Source organism: Vanessa atalanta, chromosome 11 (assembly GCF_905147765.1).
Source record: "Vanessa atalanta chromosome 11, ilVanAtal1.2, whole genome shotgun sequence".
Taxonomy (NCBI): domain Eukaryota; kingdom Metazoa; phylum Arthropoda; class Insecta; order Lepidoptera; family Nymphalidae; genus Vanessa; species Vanessa atalanta.
Genome location: NC_061881.1, coordinates 10,173,093 through 10,194,998, shown reverse-complemented (window position 1 = coordinate 10,194,998; position 21,906 = coordinate 10,173,093). Strand labels below are relative to the sequence as shown.

General features: G+C 33.0%; 1 protein-coding gene across 3 annotated transcripts in view; it reads right to left on the bottom strand.

Annotated features, from left to right (window-relative positions):
* LOC125067421 (CCR4-NOT transcription complex subunit 6) overlaps positions 1–21,906 on the bottom strand; it is a 197,373-nt gene that overhangs the window by 51,422 nt on the left and 124,045 nt on the right. The window contains exon 1 of one of the 3 annotated variants that reach the window (XM_047676026.1): positions 15,060–15,076. The exons of the other annotated variants lie outside the window; for them this stretch is intronic. The gene's annotated coding sequence lies outside the window, so the exon portion shown is untranslated. Of the gene's footprint in view, positions 1–15,059; positions 15,077–21,906 lie in introns of those variants that run through there. 3 annotated transcript variants of the gene reach the window in all.

Below are 21,906 nucleotides of genomic sequence, written 5' to 3'. Positions count from 1 at the left end.
TTACAATAAGGATTTATTACTGAAATGATAATATAAAACCAACGTCTTCACAGATCTATGTATTATTCGAAAACGTACCCTGTGATTGATTTAAATAAATCGCAGTACGTGCATCGGATGTAAAGCTACAACAGGACATGCAAATATTATCGAAAACAGAAGGATAATGCGATATTCCACTTTTTTTTGTATATTGATAATGTACACGCTCTAATGAAAACTAATTACACTTTTAGCGCTCGCCCAGATAAAGAACTCGTTGAAAAAAATATTTCGTATCATTGATAAATATATTAACAAGATCGTTTATATGTCGAACAGCTCGTTATAACGGAACGTGATCTCGTTTTGTTATCATATAATTTATTATCACGCTAATATTAAGAAAAAATAAAAATAATTTCGTCATAGATAATTTTAATAAACAATACCTAAGCGACATTATATCTACTAAAATAGCCAAAATTAGCATAAGTAACGAGTTAAAACTGTTTACTGTTCAATGTCAATTGCCAAATTTTATTCGATACCGTCCTTTCGAGAGAGATTGAATAACAGCATTAGACTTTCGCATTCAGAATATTATATTTGAATAAAATATCAAGAATCGAAAGCGATACTATATTTAATTACATACGTCCAGCGTCTCATGTTCATAGAAATTATAAATATGGATCGTGCAATGCAATAAATCCGTTAAGGCCTAGACAGCGACGCAGGCGGCGCGGACGCCGGCGGCGCGGGCGCAGGCGCCGGTAACCGCGTTCGTTCGTCTCACTTTCACACTTTCACTGGGGCATCGGCCGCGCATCGCCACAATGCGACCGATGTTGCAAAACTGATTATTCAACACACACGTCAGACCGCAAATAGATACTGTGATTAATACAAACATAATATATCGTACGGCGACTGAACGTACGAATAGAAACATTTTAAACAATACTTAATAATGACATTAGACATTGAGTGATGAGCCGTGGTCACTGGATATGAAAATGATAACAGGTTCAAATACGATCAAGTACCACTAAGATTTCATGGGATTAATAGGTGTCTAACTCGTATTCGGCGTTGAAGGGAAACTCAATCAGGAAATCTGGTCGCATCGGAAATTTTGTCATATCACTAATAAGCAATGGAACAGAGAAAAGCGAAGGCATTGCCCAGACTTCTAAAATTCGACTTCTAAAATTAAATAAAAACGATCAAACATTTCAAGTTTGATCGCTTTAGTTTTTAGAAAGCAAATAGGAGGTTATATTCTGTGCGTTATCTATAAAGGTCAGTGGATGCGGTCAGTGACGCTTGAACATAACGAAAGAACTTCAAATAATTTAAAGTATAATAATGATTTATCACCGAAACAGGTCGTTAATATAACAAAATGAAATATAGTTTTAGAAATTATTACCTAATATAAATATTATTTTACACTAAAACATTCCCCCCACTAGCCAATCATCTTCAGCCAATCCTCATCCACTGCTGGACATAGGCTTCACCCAAGGAGCGCCAAAGCTCCCGGTACTCCGCCTTCCGCATGCAGGTAATAGTATATAATTTTGCTTACATAATACAAGTATAGTAGATGGAATGGTCCATCAACTATACTTGTAAGCATGTTCAATCAAGACAACGTGCAACTGGAGATGCAAAAGGTTTAAGGATTTAAGCACTATTAAAGATATATTTAAGATATTCTGAAAATAAGGAATATTACGGCAAGCTATATTTAAAAAAAAAGAGTACCATATACATTACTTTTCTTATATTTATAAAAGGAAACGGACAGATTGATGATGTAATGGTAACTGATCACCACCGCTGGTACACATTAGCAGTTAAGAAATATTAAGCATTCCATTAACCGCAAATGCGGCGCAAATCATAAGAACTAAAATGTCCCTTGTGCCTGTCATTAAATTGACTCGCTCCCTCTACAAACTAAGACCCAGTAATCTAAATTATTGCAGCATGGCGTGTTCATCGCTAATCCTACATACCTTTCGAGACTTATTGTAAAACAATACAGTTATCGATGTTATAATCGAAACGAAGCAAGAATCGATATAAAAATTGTTAATAACAGATATCTTTTGTGTTGAACGCCGCTACGGTTTCTGATTCCCACTGAGAAGTAATTATGTTGTAAATTTAGTTGTATCGGAATTTAATTAAAAGCACCATTTACTGGTATCGACGTGCCGGCAAAAAATATCGAGTGTGAGACTTGGTACGTCACGCATTAAAATAATTAAAACTCAGGCATATAATAAATAATTCAATTTAAGTAAGATACAACATTGTAAAATTATAATTGTCTTGTCCATTTCGACAAGTAACTTTTTATATTAAAATCGATCTCTTTTATAACCGACAACGAAGGAAAAAGGAGGTTACGATTTTGCTAATCTATGTTAATATATTTTTTTCTCCAGTGCACTTCCTATAGTACCTAATAAGCTATTGTCATAATTTGAGCAGTGTGACTTTCGTTAACTCGCAATACCTCGCGTCATAGATATATCCAACACAAGTATAATACAAGCAACACTAAAAACTTGAAAAATACAGTTTGGTATAAAGATTGGTTTAAATTTCTAAATACATATTAATTTTTCTCGGTAATAAGGTTATAATTTTTTAAACATTTAAAATTAGATTGTACAGTGACGTTTGATATTTAGACTGCTACACGCACGATACCTACAAACATTTTGTATTTTTAATTTTGATTTGATATTCTTTATCAACAGCATTTTCTAATATAAATTATTTCAATCAATATCACGTGTTCTCCTCTCTTCTAACAGATATTAGAACATATAGTATATATAGGCAGAAACGAACCAGTTCAGAATTTATTTTTATATATATATATATATATATATATATATATATATATATATATATATATATATATTTGTTTTTGTTAATTGTCATTCGTTTTTTTTTTATTTACGAGCTTTAGCTGTCATGAATCTTTTCTACTTATTTAAAAAAAGAACACTTCAATCGAACGGAATCGAACACTAGTTAACTCAAATCACGTTTCATATACCTATATCACCACTTTACGACGTACGGGAGTTGTGTTGAAATTAATATTTAAGAGTTTCGACACACTCGTTCGGAGGGGATTTTTACGACTTGTTTTCAAACTAACCATAATATCAACGTTGGAGTTCCCCTTTAATGAACATCATTTGCTTAACTATTCAAATTAATCATCGATATCTTATAAAATTAGATGTAGATCGGTTTAAAATTATTTCAATTAAATTTTCATTGTACATTTAAACAGTAAATTTAAATACAACTTTTCTAAGTTACGATTGATGGAAAGTTGCGCAAAAAGGTTTCTCTTCCTTCATGTATATTTAGTTTTTTTTTTTTTTTATATAATATGTGAAAGCCGGGTGGGTTCGCTAGTTCAACGTAAACCGAACCACACCGACACTTGAATCATACATCGCCTTGTTTAGCTGGAAGGCTAACTATCAGTTTGTTTTACCGCGTCTTGCGGTCGGTCGGCGGTTGACTCAAGGTCCACATGTCCCTTCGATTCAACCCGGTTCACCTCCAAACACGTACACGACAATAAAATACTCTACTATGAGGAAGAGCGGTGGAATGATAAACGTTATACCAGGCTGCATTTAGCAAATCGTTGACATAGCTCTGTACGTGCAACGTAAATATTGAGTTTTTATTTGTATTTTATTTTTAAACACATCTTCGTTCACTGTCGTTAATATTTATCGTTAGGAATAATATAAGCATTAATTCTGCAAACTAAAAAACGCACTAAAAGTAACAACCTGAATTCCGGCTTTCCCACTGCGGGGCAAAGGCCTCCCTCACCCTTAAAAGGGTTTTAAGTAGTTTATTCGAGCGTATTGCTTATCTACGGTTTGCAATATACGTGTAGCAGAATTACATCCAAAGAATAACAAGGTTTTCAAGATAATAAATTAATAGTTTAATGTTAAAAGTAAGTAAAGGGTTTAAAGAAAAATATTCGCTGAATTTCTTTATATGTGTTAATGATAACAATTCCCAAAAATTTAAACGTATACTGATTTTAATAAGAGAAATACATTTAAGAGGCATAAAATTAATTCATATTTCTCTCTCATGTATCACAACAATGGCAGTCAGAATCTATTAAACAGCAATCATGAAGCGGTTTATGTACCAACCGTTATCTGAGACCCAACACGTTCTAAATTTAAACAAAAAGGATTAGTCCATAAAACTAATAGCACGTTAAAAAACAGACACACATACAGAAGTGTATGATTCATAATTAGATGGTGTCAGATATTAAAACCTTTTGTTCAGAAATAGGACAATAGATGTGTGTGTCAAATAAACGTATTGTACCGAATACGGCATGCTTCGCGATGATCCCTTTGTAACGGGGAAACAATAACGCGTTGCTATTCTAAGGATCGAACACACGCGAGGCTTGGCGAGCTGGAAACTAATATGATAAAAAAAAAATCAGTTAGGCTTCGGTCTCACTATTAAAATAACTAAACCGAAATATTTAATTTATATATACTCTTATCACAGCTAAATATTGTATTGATGAGTCTACTATTTTATAAATCGAAATCAAAATATACTATAAATAAGTAGGTTTTTACAAGCACTTATAAAGCTACCACCGGTTCGGAATCTAGATTCTACCGAGAAGATCCGACAAGAAACTCAGTAGTTACTCTTTTTCAACATCTAAAAATACAGTCATGTTAGTTAAATAATAAATCCATACATATATGAAATTATATTACATGCATTGCAAAAGCATTTAGTTTGATAAAAAATTAATATACTAAAATTTCCAAAGTGCTATTATAAACCATAATAATATACTAATAGTCTAAGTAAGTCAAATCAAATAATTTAATAAGTTACGTTTTATATAGCTTTGTTAACGCTACGCTCGGTCGTGTACGTGTATGTCATGCTTTAGTAGAACGTTGTAAATAAGCGCTATGAATCGGTTGTAGGATACTATATTGTTTGTTTATACCAGGTTATTGTTGTGACATATCCCTAATTACTATGCTTCGTAACTTAAAATTGCATACATGTAGCTAGGACGTATTGTTCATTTTCGACGTAAGTAGGGCTTAAACATTTTTTTTTTACTTTTTAACAAAAGGAGCGGGAAGAATGTAATAAGGCTTTCGTAAAATAAAAAAGTCATAAAATCGTTTAAAAATATATAGATACCATAAAACGTTTTTTTTTTTTTTACGTAAAACCTTTTTGATGTAATTACGTTAAGTTAATGTACTTTAATAAATTAATTTTGGGTAATTTCTCAGTGCTCTAGATTCTTCGTTTTATTTTGGTAAAAGCCGACAAATGGCTTACATAATACTTGAAAAAATCTTTTATATGTTTTAAGGAATTTACATATTGCAAAATATTCTTAATGATACTTACATTTGAGCCTCTTCGCTTGAAATTACGATACCCTAAGAGTCCGTCCGTATAGATAAATGTCTCACAAATCTCTTTCATAATTTATAAAAATAATTGTTATCAGCAGGTATTCTAAAAATATTTGATAGATTGAATATAATAAAAAATCTTTCTAAATATATTTTAAGAATGCAACAACAACAAGCTATTTTCTTAACGATCTGTTCAATTTTACACTTACAATAAAACTCGATAAGTTATAAGTATTTTTTTTAAAGAATACATAAGCACTTGATGATTACTGAGATAAATGAAAAAAAAAGAAATATAATTAATTACCAACTCGGTTACCGTGTTACAAGTACGTTAACCCCAAACATCCCATTAGACCCATTAAACCGGGCTAATTGCGTAAGAGGAGTTAAAACGAGGACGTAATTGGAATGCGTTCCAATTAATGGGACGGCATTAATGGGACGAGCTTTCAATTCGAAATTGGAACGGGGTATGTCGGTTCCCGGGTTAACGGCCGGCGGTGAAAGTCGGGACTCGGAAATAGGTCAGGTGGTCATTTACCCTCAGGTACGACTCATGTCTCTCTAAATACTCAACGTGTCAGGAATGTTTACGGAGCGGTGGAATGGATACGTTTTGAGTGACTCACTTCGCGTTTGTGGCGTCATCATGTCATGCGGGGAGTTTAAATATACGGTTTTACGATTTACGACACATAACTATATATATTATAAAAATATAATGGGGCTAAGACTATAAAACTCGATGGTTTCTACATATACATAGGTCAAATATCACAGTTATAATATAACATTCATAGTCAATTAAGACATACGCGTCTTAAATTTCTGAAATATATCTAATTAGTGTATGTATTTTTTACAAAATTAATAAGCTGATGTCAGGAATGCTACAACCAGGAGAAAAACAAACGCAAACCTATCCGTCAAACTGTTCGAAAATGCGTATTCAATTCTCTGTGACCTTGTTTAATTAGTTCAGAATCAATATACATACAAAGTAGGATTTTACAAGCATTTTTGAAATGTCATTTTACAGAATTCAAAACTCAAAATATACTTTATTCAAGTAGGCTTTTCAAGCACTTTTGAATCGTCATTTAACAAACTATTTTATGTAAAGCTACCACCGGCTCGGAATGTAGATTTTACCGAGAAGAACCAACAAGAAACTCGGTAGTTACACTTTTTCAACATCAAAAATACAGTCATGTTAGTTAAATACAATTATATATGTATGTTATGTCTCCTGCCTGGAAGTCTACAAGCAGTAACTCCACGCTTTTTTATCATCAATATAATCTTGTATCGAATAATATGCCCTCAATTGTATTAAGAGTAAAGCTACTACCAGTTCGGAATGTAGATTTACCAACGAATTAAAATTACGAAAAAAAATAGTAGTTGTTGCAACAAAAAAATTAATAACAAATATAAATGTAATGCTTGAAGTAATAGTTGGAAAAACCTTTATTAAAATTTAACACCTCGTCAAAGTCCTCGTATATTGAGTATTACTTAAAATTTATTGATATTTTTTATGGCGGTGATAATTGTTTTAAAGCGACATGGTAACATCAGTTTGCAAGTAAAAACGAATTAAAAATTCATTCCGTAATCAAGCAATGATATTAATTATTTGCTATGTGTGTCAGGTTTTAACCGTGTTTTAGAGATAACTAACATAATTAAAACCACAATAAAGTACTTCTAAAGTAATATCACGTACATTTCCCGTTACTAATATCCCAGGAGATTTCTTTCCTACAATAGAAAGTTTTAGGAAATATTCAAAATGTATACGAATATCGTAGTATCAAAAACTACATTTAAAAACATACCTGACCAGAAAAAGTCATTGAATAGGAACGAATGCGCAAATACGAGGGTAGCTCGCACTACAATGGAAGATCATGCATGAATGCTCATAACAATACCTACTCCCAAACATATATATATATGGGCTAATAGCTCAACCACTGACCCCATTCAAGTCAAATTTGGTAGGAAACCTTTAACCCTGATATAGTACTATATTTTGTTTTAAGAAACCTTAAAGAGATAAATAATGAATTAATTATAACTTTAATTATTCATTATCACTCATAAATTAAGAACCGATATATGTAGAACACGTAAATCGTAACCGAAGGTTGCGGGTTTAAATCTGGTCAAGGACTTTTCATCTTATTAATTCGTTTATAATTCATAAACCTTTTTAGAAGAAGTTACCGCCCAACGATGAGACATTTACGTAAGACTGTTACACATTCTAGTAAAATAACAATACTCGAATAACAACTAGCAACGAACATACATACATATATAGTTCTGGTTATCATTTGTTCGACATCCAAAACTGACCCCATGAATAAGGCAACATGTATCGAGAGGACGTGATACCGGAATACGTCTACATATATAAAATATAATAAGGATGTGTCGGTTACATGTAAATTTTATTGAAAATACAGTTAGAAAAAGTACCTACCTATATAATATAGGCAATTTTATACGTTATCAATACACGTCTGGGTAGATAACATACACGCATCAGATATTTTACGGCTAAACAGCAATACTTTGAATTTCTGTGTTTTGGTTTGAAGGGTGAGTGAGCTATTGTAACTACAGGCCACAAGGGATATAACGCCTTAGTTCCCAAGGTTTTGTAATGAATGACTAGTATTTCTCACAGCGCTAATGACTATGGGCAGTGGTGACTTATATACAAATTGACCATTTGACCGTCTTTATAACTATACTGTATAAAAATAAAAGTTTCGAATAACAGTTTTTTTTTAATATTAATACAAATAAATAAACAAATATAAGTATTGGACAACATCACATACATTACTCTGATTCCAATGTAACTAGCTAAAGCACTTGTGTTATGGAAAATCAGAAGTAACAACGGTACCACAAACACACAGACCCAAGACAACATAGAAAACGAATTAACTTTTTCTACATCGACTCGGCCGGGAATCGAACCCGGGACCTCGGAGTGGCGTACCCATGAAAACCGGTGTACAAACTACTCGAACACAGAGATCGTCACATATGTATATGACATGTAAAAACAAAGAATTATATAAGACGATCTACTATCCTCTAATTTAAATGAAACTTGCCATAGCATTTAATCGGGCCAACGTATGGATAAGTTTTTAAACCGAAAAAGGGACTCGTGATAAACATTTACACATGTCTTAATAGCAAAGTAAAACTTCGTGGGCGCTATCAACAAGTGTGAATACTACGATCGAAAGAAGAGGTCAATGACACGCCTTATCAATAAACGTACTTACGTCACAGTGGTCGTCACTTGGTGAGTATTATGGAACTTACTTTTTACATTTGTTATACCCGATTCGATACTATATCACCTATGATTTTAATTTGTGCATAATAGCATATTTATCAAAAAGATAAATTAAATAATATGTAATTTTATACTGCGTTTAAATAATAATATTCATATAAATAAAACAAAAAATTTAGAGGGGAAAATAATCCTACATAATTTATAACGGTCAGTGCGATCTGTTCATACCATACATTTATTTAAACAATTCATAATTTTTCATTCACATTAGCTCAAAATAATAGAACAAATAAAATAACACGTGTATGGTAACAAATATCATTCGTTTAACCTGTCCTAAATCAAACGCGGGACGCACCTGAGTTCGATACTTTGTCGATTATATTTGTGGTTCGATCATCAATTTATATCGCATGTAAACTGGCCATCGATTAAAAATTAACCTTACTGCATTGGGGAAAAAATTAAGGAAGATAATTTGAATTTATCATTTTATTGCATTATTTAATATCTTGATGTAGACGCATTTATAATTCAAAAGAACACATTGTCATTCAACTGTTTTATACTAATAGAAGTTTTGGTAGGTTAGGTTAGGTTATGAATTATTGTACTTCCAAGCAAAACTAATTCCTATTGTATTCCAGTATCAATAGTAAGTAAGCCAGTGTAACCACAAGCACAGTGGACAAAACACCCGAGATACTTTGATTCATAGAGAATGACGTGATTTATATTTCTTACTTAGCATTAGGCCATTTGATCGTCTGCCTTCCGAAAACATATCCGTAAACATTTATATATGTTACTTTAATATATAAATAATTTAATACTTTACAGATTCTACAGAGTTATTACTTTCATTCTCAGTTTATGTATATATCTAGATACGAGTGTCGCAATACAATAGAACTAAAAACAAAACGAACCAACTTTTTTATCTTAGTGTGCGTGACAACTACTGTTGACGCTCGTCAAACGTCATACAAGTTTACTAGTGCGTGTACTTATTGGCCAACTGTTAGCCAATATTTTATTCGACACGTTCTTAGCATTAACAGTCTATCTAGACATATAAAATCATAGCATTCATCATCCTATTATACCATCGAAATTCAAAGTTCATAAATAATACTTAGTTACGTATTATCGGTCTCGTGTGTTCCATTATAGTCTATTGGCCGCTTGTTCACAGGGACTCAAGGACAGACTTTCACCTAACAGAGCTCCCTCGGTGAAAGTACCCGTAAAACTTTCTCATTTTTTTTATCAATCCCTTCAAGAAACGTGATGCGTCAAGGACGGGAAGACACGAAATATCGAAAATTAAAAGCCTTTATAAGCGTTCATTGACATCATTGTTATAACGTAGAACGTGTTTTTATCGATAAATATGAATAGTTTTCAAGTAACAAATAAATTCTACCAGCAGACTTGTATAGTATAAAATTTATATATATAATTTCGAAGGTACGAACACAGAATATTCTTGATCTAAGTTCATATAATTAAATACCGATTTAAATTACATAAAATATTCATAGATCAAGTCGTTAGTGAGCACGAGATTATATAACCGCCTTTACTGTGAATAAAGATTTCAATAAACATATTACATATCAAGCGATCTCATTCAATGCTTTTCTTTAATGTAAAAATATTGACTAAATTTATTAACTTATACGATACCATCAAATCTAAGCCATCAATATAATTATATAGACTAAAGAAGAGCAGGAGAACGTTAATTATATCGACAGTCCATTAAAAACAATTTTCATTCTAATGTCGACTTATTTTCAATTGTCTGTTTATATTCGGCATTCAAGGACATTGAGAACGATCAGGAACAAAAAGATTTAGATAAGGTACAACACTCGCAGGTAGATGTAACGATCGAATAAAAAAACTTAAAGGTACGAAGATATCTTTGGACGAACAGACGCGTGATCAGAGGACAGAGATAAATGGAATAACGAATGAAATATCGAAGATCCGTACATAGCCGAGATCGTCCCGAAGCTCGGGATCTCGGATAATGAGATTATTTTCAGTTTTATTACTTTTATTTTTATTAGGAGATGAATATCGAAGACATGGGAGTAACAACGGAATTGTTATGAACATGTTATGATCGTGAAAATATAGCAGTCGCTAGGAACCAGACGGTCTATAAAAGTCATGGATATTACATATGGTAAGTAGGTGGTAGGGCTGTCTGGGTCATTACATATTCTACCACAGCAGCAATTATTTGTATTGCTTTCAAGTGGTAAGGCACAGGGAACGTAACATCTTAGTTCTTAAGGACGCATTGACAATTTAAATGATTGATATTTCTTATGGTGCCAATGTCAATGGACGCCATTGAGACTTGACCTTTGCGAGGCCATTTTGCTAATCTGCCTACCCATTATTAATAATAAAGTTATTTTTTTTATATATCTACATTTTACATTCAATTCATACGTCAGATAGAATACAGTTGAAAGCGCTAGAATCAAGAACTCGGATTTGAGAAATTATTTGTGCGTTAGATGCCATTATTCTAGGAGGCTACATTCACACTACGATACTAGGAGGCGGTGCAGTAACCATAAACGTCAATGAAAATGGCGAAGTGTATGAAACGGACATAAGCAACACTTAGGTTTTCTTTCCAAAAAGTTGCCTGGATGAAATCACTATTTTAGGGAAAATGTCACCAACGTAATACCTTTGTATATAACAATACATAATATTGCAGCTACGTCATACATTTCAATTACCAAAACGTAGTATGTGTTCTGGTAATTGGAGTGCAATTTATAATAAATAAATAAAATTCAAATCGAATCGGTTAAGTGCGGGTTAAAGCTGATATTTAGCTAGTTTAAATTTATATAAGAAAAGCAAGAGTTATTGTTATATCCAAAGTCCATAGAATAAAAGAATGTCCATAGAAACATAGAAGTTCTGTAAACAAGAAGCTTCGTACCTGGTGTGGAAATATATCACTCGTTAGCCTAAATATCGGATCTAGGTTGAGTTTACAAACACATACATAACACGGTATATTCGTATATACACGGAAGTATGGATTTATACTCTTGATAGCATTTAGGAGTTGACCTGCTCTAGTTCACTGAATCGAATATCTATTACTCATTAACATATTCATTATTTTATTAACGATTCATTATATTTGAAATAGAATATATATGAACAACGATTTCGTAGTTACAACAAAATATGTGCTGCTTAAGAAAGGTGCATTTTTTTAGAAACAGACTAATTAAGTATCGTAAAAGGGTCGTAGGTTATAAAATAGATTCTTACCCGAAGGTTACGGGTTCTGAGCTGAGCATGCAGATCTTAATTTCATGCTCTTAGTTTGTGTGTAATCTGATGTTTGTTTGGAAAACATATATTTTTATGATATATGTAGGTTGACTGACGGGCAAATGGCCCACCTGATAGTAAGTGGTCACCACCGCCTATATATGTTCTTTTATCGCCAGTGCTTCACCAACCACGGGAACTAAGATGTTATGCCCCTTGTCCTAGTTTAGTTACACATGCTGACTCACCCTCCATATAGGAACACAATAATACTAAGTAATGCTATTTTGGCGGCAGAATTTCTGATGAGTCAAATATTGTAAGTTATAACTAAGGTTCAATTCAAAGACCAAAATTGAATTCAAAATAAAAAAATTGTAATGATTCTGAATACAAAAAAGTTTAAATTCAGAATCATTACAATTGCGTATCGAATAAGAAAAATCTAGCAGAATTATAGAAAGAAGACTAAGCGACAGAAGAACATCGATTTAATCGTGTCTGAGGTCAACGCGGACCACTCGAGTTAGATTTGTCCTTAAGTCATTAAATTAATCAATGTACGATTGAACGTACACATATCACTCAACGATCTTTTATTCATCAAATAAATCGAGAAAGCAAAAAGGCACCCTTTGGACGATACAATCTATTCAATCTATTCAATGACAAAATTGTTAGAAAGTAAGAGATGTTTTTGAAGTAATCGGTTTAGTTTGGAGTTAGAAAGCGTTGCTGCGACCGCGACTCGGGAAATTTAGATTTTCTATTACAATCAAGTGATGGCTGTGCTTTCGTGTCACCTTGTTTTAGTGATTGCTTAAATCGTAAAAAAAAGTAAAGCCTATCGTAATGTAGTTTTTCTAGTTCTATTTTTAAATTTATTTTAGGAACTCAAACGAGCGAATGGGCCGTAACAACGGTATACGAAATACATTACATATCTGCTATTTGATGAAGACAAAGAATATACTTACATATATTACAATTAGAAAATGAACATAGCAAAAATTGTAAATGGGTTGCTCAACCAAAACACGGGCCAATACTGTTAAATTGTATAAATTTTAATTAACTTTTTTATACCAACTTCACAGGTTTGTTATTGATAAAATCGAGTCGAGAGGATATTAAACGAGGAATTGAAAAAATATAGGATGTCTACTTCCCCTTTAATACAACAATGAAGTTGCCTTATAAAAAACAGGTAAACAGGCGGTAAAAATATGCCGTAATTATATCGTATAAAATATATTACAATTTTAATCAAAATACTCTTTATTCTAGAAGGTTCATAAAAGACACAGAATCTAGAATGATATACTTAAATATTTTGATTTTGAGTCATAAAATCGCATATCGTCTGTTTATCACGTGACCTAAAACACGAACCGCCATGGTGTGGCGTCAGATAGGCAAAAACTGTCATTTCAATATCAGTTGGCACTTTGATAAACAACTTTTGGAGTTTTAATGCTAGTGTTTGTACATTACACTCCAACAATAGCGAATGTAATTCAATATTTTCCTAAAAACACCAAATATTTATAGCTGTTAATTTGAATGAGTGCCGGTCGTACATACACTAATATTTTAACAATCTAACGTCATCAAAATGACTGAAACCTTTTTTGCGGGAATAAAAAAGGTTTAAAATTTAATTCAATTTTATGGTAAGAAGGCGTGTTTATTCTGCCGAAATTTGTTTTTGTGGCTTTTTATTAGGAAAATCAACATTTTGAAGTACTTTTTCAAACATTGTAGAATATCCTATTGTCATGTTACAGTTTAGAATTAAATTAAATGTAAAGCCGCCACCAGTTCGGAAAGTCGATTCTAAAGAGCAGCACTGGCAAGGAACTCAGTAGAACTCTTTTGTATATTTGTGTATATGTATAATCTTGTATTGAGTGATATGCCTTATTTATCAATGTCTTCGATACGAGCTTTAAATATTTAATAGGCCAAGTTAAATCCTTATAAAAATTATATCCTTGGAAACTCTTAGAGATGTAAATACAATAAGGAATACAGATGGGTCGATTAGCAAATGTAAATTATTCGTGTTAGCGACGCCTTGGGCGCTTGTTAGTTGTAACTAAGTCAGTCAGTTCCGTAACTTGTTAAATCATTGCATTAGCATTGCCGAGAGCCGTGTTCTTCCTGACGAATATCTTTATATTTTATCCGCTTACAAGTAAATTATTGTTAACACGATCTTCGTTGGATATTAATTAGTATCGATGTCCTGGTTTGTCGAATAGTGCCCGATAAATTTGTAACTGGTGTAGTTGTAACCATAAGGTTATTATACCCATACATGTGTATTTACACATACGTCAGAATTTAAAAAATGTTTATGTGTGTGTTCAATTATATATTATAGCTATGTATATGTATCATCCGAGAAAACTGTTTAGATTTATATGACATTTCCTATAAAAGTAAAATAAAACAGCCCGTAAATGATCTACTGTTGGGCTAAGACCTTCCTTCCTTTTAAGAAGGCTTATTTCACCACGCTGATTCAATGCGGTTTGTTACTTACAAATGTTGCAGAAATATTGTTAAATTGAAATTAGACACATGAAGGTGTTTTAACGAGAATTTCCTTCACTGCCAAACATGAGATGAATTATAAATACAAATTAAGCACATAAAAATTCAGTAGTTGCACGGGTTTGAACCCGCAATTATCGGTTAAGACGCACGTGTTCTAACCACTGGGCCATCTCATCTCTCTCATATTTTTTATAGTGATAGCTAATATCCAAAGATCACTATAAATATTTACAATAGACATTCTAAAAACTGTTTTACAGTGAAAAACTCGAATGTTGACTGAAGGCCTGAAAACTGTGTTATTTATTAAATAAGCCATCATGAATAAGCCTTTGTTTGTAAATAACAGACTGAATACGTGATCATACCTTCCAACGTGACGCTTCGCTTACCTGAAACAGAGAAATTCAATATTAGTTTAACATAACTTGTTTGTATTTAAAGTAATATCGTACTCAAACCTCACTCAAAGGCTGTTACGAGTGCTATAACATCTTATTTTACAAATACATATTAAATTCCTACGCGAAGCCACCGTTTTGCACCTGGATTCTAATGAGAATATACAGCGAGAAACTCATTGAACGCAGCAATTACAATTATCCTACGAGTAAACTCGTACCGACTGCACACTACAATACAATTAACATAATCTCGGTGAGAAACAAAATATATCTACTCGGCTACGACGAGGCTAAAAGGTGGGTTATGATTTTAAAACACGATGTGTGTGTAGTTTTGGAAATAATGTTCACATTTTGATAAATGATCCGTTCTTCGTTTTGACTCTGGTGTTATGTGGTTATTTTAAACCCTCATGGCGATACGACTTGCGTCATAATCCAAGCAACAGAATAAAAATTTGAGAAATGTATCGATTTCGGTTTCAATTGGTTATAATTCGTCGATTACGATCGTATATCATTTATATATAGTAATATACATACATAGTATAAAACAAAGTCGCTTCCCGCCGTCTGTGCTCTTTGATCTTTTAAACTATGCAACGGACTATAGTGCGGTTTTCATCAACAAACAGAGTGTTTCAAGAAGAAGGTTTATAAATATGTATAATACAGGCATAGTATAGTAGAGAAATGTGGAGTATTTCTACATTGATAGCTGGAAAAAAATATCTTAGGTTTGTTTTGTTTAATCTAAAAGTTTTACACATAAGTCCTTATTGTACCCGTGTGAAGCCGGGACGAGTAACTAGTATTAGCTGGCACAAGGGACAATATCCAAGTACCCAAGGTTGGTAATACATTGGTGTTATAGGAATGATTAATATTTCCTATAGCACCACTGTCTATGGGTCAGTGACCAATCCACGTGGTCCTTACCAGTCCGTTCGGGTAACCCTTTTGCCGGTCTTGGTAATACCCAGGCACTTTCGACATAAAAAACAGTAACACCTACATTAAATTCTACTTCTACTGTCATTAAGTAAAAATACCACCAGCTCGGAAAGTAGAAACCTCTCAAAAATAACAGTCGAGAAAATACATAGTTACGCTTTTCTACTAATTAAATCACTTGAAAATGGAAGAATAAGAACTCATATATTTTTTTAATATGCTTTACAGATACGTTGGTAGGATTGAGAAAATAACAAGTCGTTCATCATCTAAAAATAAAGACAAAATAATTTAAAGCGCGTCGTCAATTATACATTATTAACGCGTCTATGACTACATGGTTACGACTTAACTCATAAATAATGGAGATATATAATTAAATCAATCAGAACATTGCTTTGTAATTCAACGATGGTTAACGTGTATCGAATGTCTTTGTTTAATCTCCTTTTGCATAATTGCCATGAGATAATACGTCTTTATCCTTTATTTATTGACTTTGGCATAACTACAATATAAATCCTGTTTTTATTAGAAGAGGCTAGACGTGCAAATAGACAGCCTAACGGTATGTGCGTTTATTATTAACATAAATATATTTTGCTATACATAAATTTACTATAATATATATATAAATTAACTGTGTTTAAACTTTTTTTTGTTTGAATTTAATGTAATAATTATTAACAATGAAAATATGAATTAAGAAGTAAACATAGAAAATTATAATATAAGATTAATATCTATTGATACTACTATACAAAGCTGAACAGTTTGTTTCTTTAAAAGAGCTAAACTTGGCATAATTGATAAAATAATTTTATGTGAAATTGCTAGAAGAATGTCTTTTGATTCAGTGAGGTTATAGACTAGTAGTTGTCGCCCGCCTGTGTCCTTGGAGTTCAAGCTTGCTCCATGCCAAGTCAACGGTTCAAAGGTGTAGCCGTGAAGGAGCAACAGACAGACAGACAGGCAAAGTAAATTTTAATATATAGTAATATCATCACGTTATGAAAGTGGCGGAAAATTAACATCAGATGCGGGTGAAAGTGGGCGTAGCAGCAAGATTATTATAAAAGGAAGGGTATGAAATTCTATATTCGAAGGGTTTTGTACCAAACATGCGCAAAAAAGGGCACTAATTTCGACCACACACGATACCAGTTAAAATAAATAGTACCAAGTGAGGGAACTAGCGTGAGAGTTATGTCAGAGATACACCCTCTTTTAACCCAATTTTTTCGAAACTAATGTTTCTTTTGAATTAAATTTTTTGTCCCATCTTTAATCTTGTCAACATAGAGCAGGATGTTTAGATAACAAAAAAAATAACATAAATCTAATTTTAGCCGTTGTGTTCTGGTCCATTGTGTTATACAGCCAGATTATACCGAACGATAAAGAGATTCTTCAGAAAACTTCCGCAGAAAAATGTTAGCATACATTAAATACTTTTAAAAAAATATATCTTCGTTTGATAACGATATTTGTGCAGATGTCTTATTTAGTTCAAATAAGGCGGTGAGCATAATGTCTCTATAGATCCAGAGAGTAGGAAAGGAAGGTAAGTATGTAAAACATGCATTTAAGTGTCAGTTGGTTTGTGTGTCAGTGCGCAGCGCCACCGCTACCGCAGTCTTTATCGTGAATCTACACGCAAAAAAAGCCCATTCGCTATTTATCTCCCATATTTGCATACATGTGACAGTTTAATGGAAGCATACAATATCTTTTTACTTTTCTCGCGTATCAAATAAGTCATCTCTGTGTAAGTCTGACAATGGTGGGACTTTATTTTCGAATTCGATTCACTGTTAATTTGTTTTCATTTGACATACGGCGTATATTATTCAACGTAGACGTCTTGAATTTCTATTCGAGAGGAATATAACTTGGATAAAACGGCTGAGGTAACCCGGCAGAGAAGCGTTTAAATCATTTCTCGCAGATGTCGTCGTAAACTACAATTAATATTCGTCTCCCCGTAATGGCATGGAACTTGTTTCCTATCCCAACCACATCTTATTACCTCTGAATAGATTCCCAAATCACGTGGGCGTTAAGTTTAAATTTAATATTATACTTCCTAAGCAACCCTTGGCAATAACATTTCACGAGAAAGTATATTTATCATTGTGCGATATTCAATTCTGTGATTCTCACCATTTAACTTTTTGCTTTTTAAAGAAATACACAATATGACTGCGCCTTTACCATTATAATTTAATGAATTGTTAAAAAAAAAACAACTTGAAAGTTAAAGACCCAAAACGAAACTAGAGAATATTCAAATTATCTGAATAAAAATAATATGCCCATTAATCTATTTAAAAAAAGAACGTCATTATATTTTATAGTATAATATCCTTAAGGGTGCGTAGCGGACCATAAAACATGGGAAATAGACGAAAATATTTCGTTAAATTCTTTATGTTAATTGACAACCAATTAAGGAATTTTTCTACCTGGCAGTTTAGATACGTTTTTTAGATTATCTCGAATAGATAGCAGGTGAGTTAATGGCGTTTAGATATTAATAAAAAAAACGAGTGGGAAGTTGCATCAGCTTGTTTAAATTTGAGTCATTAAATATTTACTTGGACTAAAAAATGGTGTGATTGTTAAACCCTGAATTTGTTTTATATTTCACAATTAACATAACACTAGCTGTCGTTCGCGTCTTCGCTTGCTTTAGGAGTTGATTGTCGGGTGCTAGTCACAAACAAGTCCCTCCTTGGAGTTCAAGCTCGCTTCATACTCAATTTCATCAAATTTGTTTCAGTGGTTTGCCCGTGAAAGAGCAACAGACGAGTTACTTTCGCATTTATAAGATTAGTTTAGATTATGGTAGTGAATAAATTCGAAAGACATCGCACATTAAGAATAATGAATGGACTCCACAAATAAACTAAATGAACTCGATCATTCCTGGCTCCATCATCAGATCAGCTCGACTGGTACCAAATTATTTGTCAATAATAATGACAACAATTTACGATAAGCTATCCGCTTTGGTTTTAATAATTTACAAATTTTTATGAATATAAATTAAAAGTAGAATAAAATTGGATGATTAGTTTTTTTACGTACTTTTGTAGTCACGTACAAATTAACTCAAACATTATAATATGGAAAAGGCGCGTTGACCTAGTATTTATAATTACTCGTATTAAATTTTTTACTCGGCGAACATCGTGAGGAAAAATTCATATGATTTGCAGAAGAAATTCTGACATGTATTTTTTATAATAATAATCTTTATTTGCAAGCCCGTCTGGGTAGGTACCACCCACTCATCAGATATTCTACCGCCAAATAACAGTACTCTGTATTGTTGTGTTCCGGTTAGAAGGGTGAGTGAGCCAGTGTAATCACAGGCACAAGGGACATAACATCTTAGTTCCCAAGGTTGTTGGCGCATAGGTGATGTAAGGAATGGTTAATATTTCTTACAGCGCCTTTGTCTATGGGCGTTGGTGACCACTTACCATCAGGTGGCCCATAGGCTCGTCCGCCAACAAATGCCATAAAAAAAAACTATGTAGTAATAGATACAATCATCACAGATTTACGTGTTTACGAAAAATTTAATTACCATTGCCTATTATTTGTATAAATTTGATCAGTATAGCGTTCATTGCAATCAGATTGGAGCGTCGGCGTCGCAACGTTTCAATCAAATTATAAATTCAACAGTTAAAGAGATGAATGAATATTCATGTCACGACATTTGCATGAATAATAATTAATCGATACAAGTATAACGTCAGTGTCAGGATAATCGTTTTATTTAAATCATTGCTATCGTACCAAATACATATATTGGCTTTACAGGTACTTCCAATGGTGAATATATTTAATCTAACGAGTCAAACGCGGGTCAAGGTAGGTGTCCCCTTAAACGGTCCACATTTTTCTTCTAATATATTTTTGTCGAGTTCTTAAAATAGATGACTTATAGTATTACACTGATAAAATAAAAAGGTATCACTAAATTGAATAGTCTTATTATTATAAGATTAATTTTGAGAATTTATCATAAATTTTGCAATACAGAAAACATGAAATAATTTATTCGCAGCGTATGCATTCGATATGGGCCATTTCAAGCAATAAAAATTGATATCCAAGTTCATGAAACTTCACGTAATAGCACTCGAGTTGCCTGGCCAGGCCGCAACGCCCTCGGCTACAGAAACCCGACGAGATAACAAGACAGCCGCCTAGCAATGTTTCCCGGGAGTCATTTACAGAATAAAATGTGTGAATTATATCGATTGAATAGAATATCCGCGAGTCGGTGCGTCTGTCGGCCGCGGTATCGAGCTGGAGATCTTCGGTTGCGTGTGAACGACAATGCAGAACTGCATCGCATGACTAATCTGTCCTGTTAGCATTCAAGAGCTGGCGTGGTCTCCGTCGATAATATGAATCGTGGATCGGCGCTACATAACAACGTTTGTGATAGAAATGTGTACAGCTTAATTAATAGGGTTACAGCATTGAATTATTTATTCGTACTTCTGTGAAGGCCATTTCGAAGATGTGCTTCTCCTACTGTTTACTCGAACGAAATTCATTGAAAAATAAGGCAAAGGCATAGAGGTTATATAGAACATTCCAGTCTTCATTGATCAAATTTTGGAACATTTTTCAACGAATAGGTAAATAAAATAACTACAATTTTGACGATTTCTAGATACATATAGTATACAAGCTTAGACTTCTGTTTAATTTAATACATGTGTAAATCAGTTTTATTACCGATCGTAATCGTTTTCCGACAAGGTTGTAGCGCTTGACAGTTCTCAGGTACATACTTCTAAGTTTATTCGTAGAAATATAATATCCATACAAATTATTCGTTGTAGAAAACAGTGCATATAAAGCAATAAAAAGACATTACTATAATATTATTACAGCGATTCTCATTCCCCTTGATAATGTGAATCTAATCTAGTTAATACCCAACCTTGGGGCACATTACTGACGGGCAGCTAGAAGGCGGCTGTTGTCGCCTAAAGCCAGAATTGCGAATTGCAGGATACTGGCGAACTGAAGTGGGAAACATATTGAATAATTTTTGAATTATTTAGCGAGCTGCTGTACCCTCGACCTGTTCCTATTGACGTTAAATATTGAAATAAGAAGACATGTTTTCGTCTGTCTTGGGAACTCTTTCCGGTGAAAATATATCCTACTACGCGTTCAAAGAAGAAACACATTCCAAATTTGAATAAAAGGAAACGCCATTGATGAGAACCGTATTTCTTCTAAAGATCTTAAAAATGCATCAAAAAAACACATCGTACCAGTGTTACCTGTGGTTGTATTAAAAATGTTGTAACTGATTCGAGTCGTTTCATAGTGTAAAAGTGCAATATCTCGACCTAATTTAATATATAAATAATTTTTATCACCGTGGCGAATTCAGGGGAAACGCAGTACGTGTTGCAATGTTTCGGTTACTCAGGTATTTACATGATGTGACATTTGTTTTTAATACAATATGTGTTGCTATTTGCTTCTCCGTCTACATCAAAACTTTTTCGAATCGTCGTCATTCTTAACACCAGGCAACCACAACCACAGTCGTTTTAAAATCTATCTACCTATCCATCAGAACCAACAAGAAACTGAGTAGTTTCTTTTTTAAATTAAAATAATAAATTTTTGGTAATATTTTACAATTTATCGTAAATATCAATCGTGAAATCAACAATACCATTAGTTCATAATTTCAAATATGTTTTTTTATATTAAAACCTTCATCATTTTTTCATCATTCTCCTGCCCATATCCCAATTTTACTTGGGGTCGGCGCAGCATGTCTTCTTCTTCCATACTTCTCTGTCGG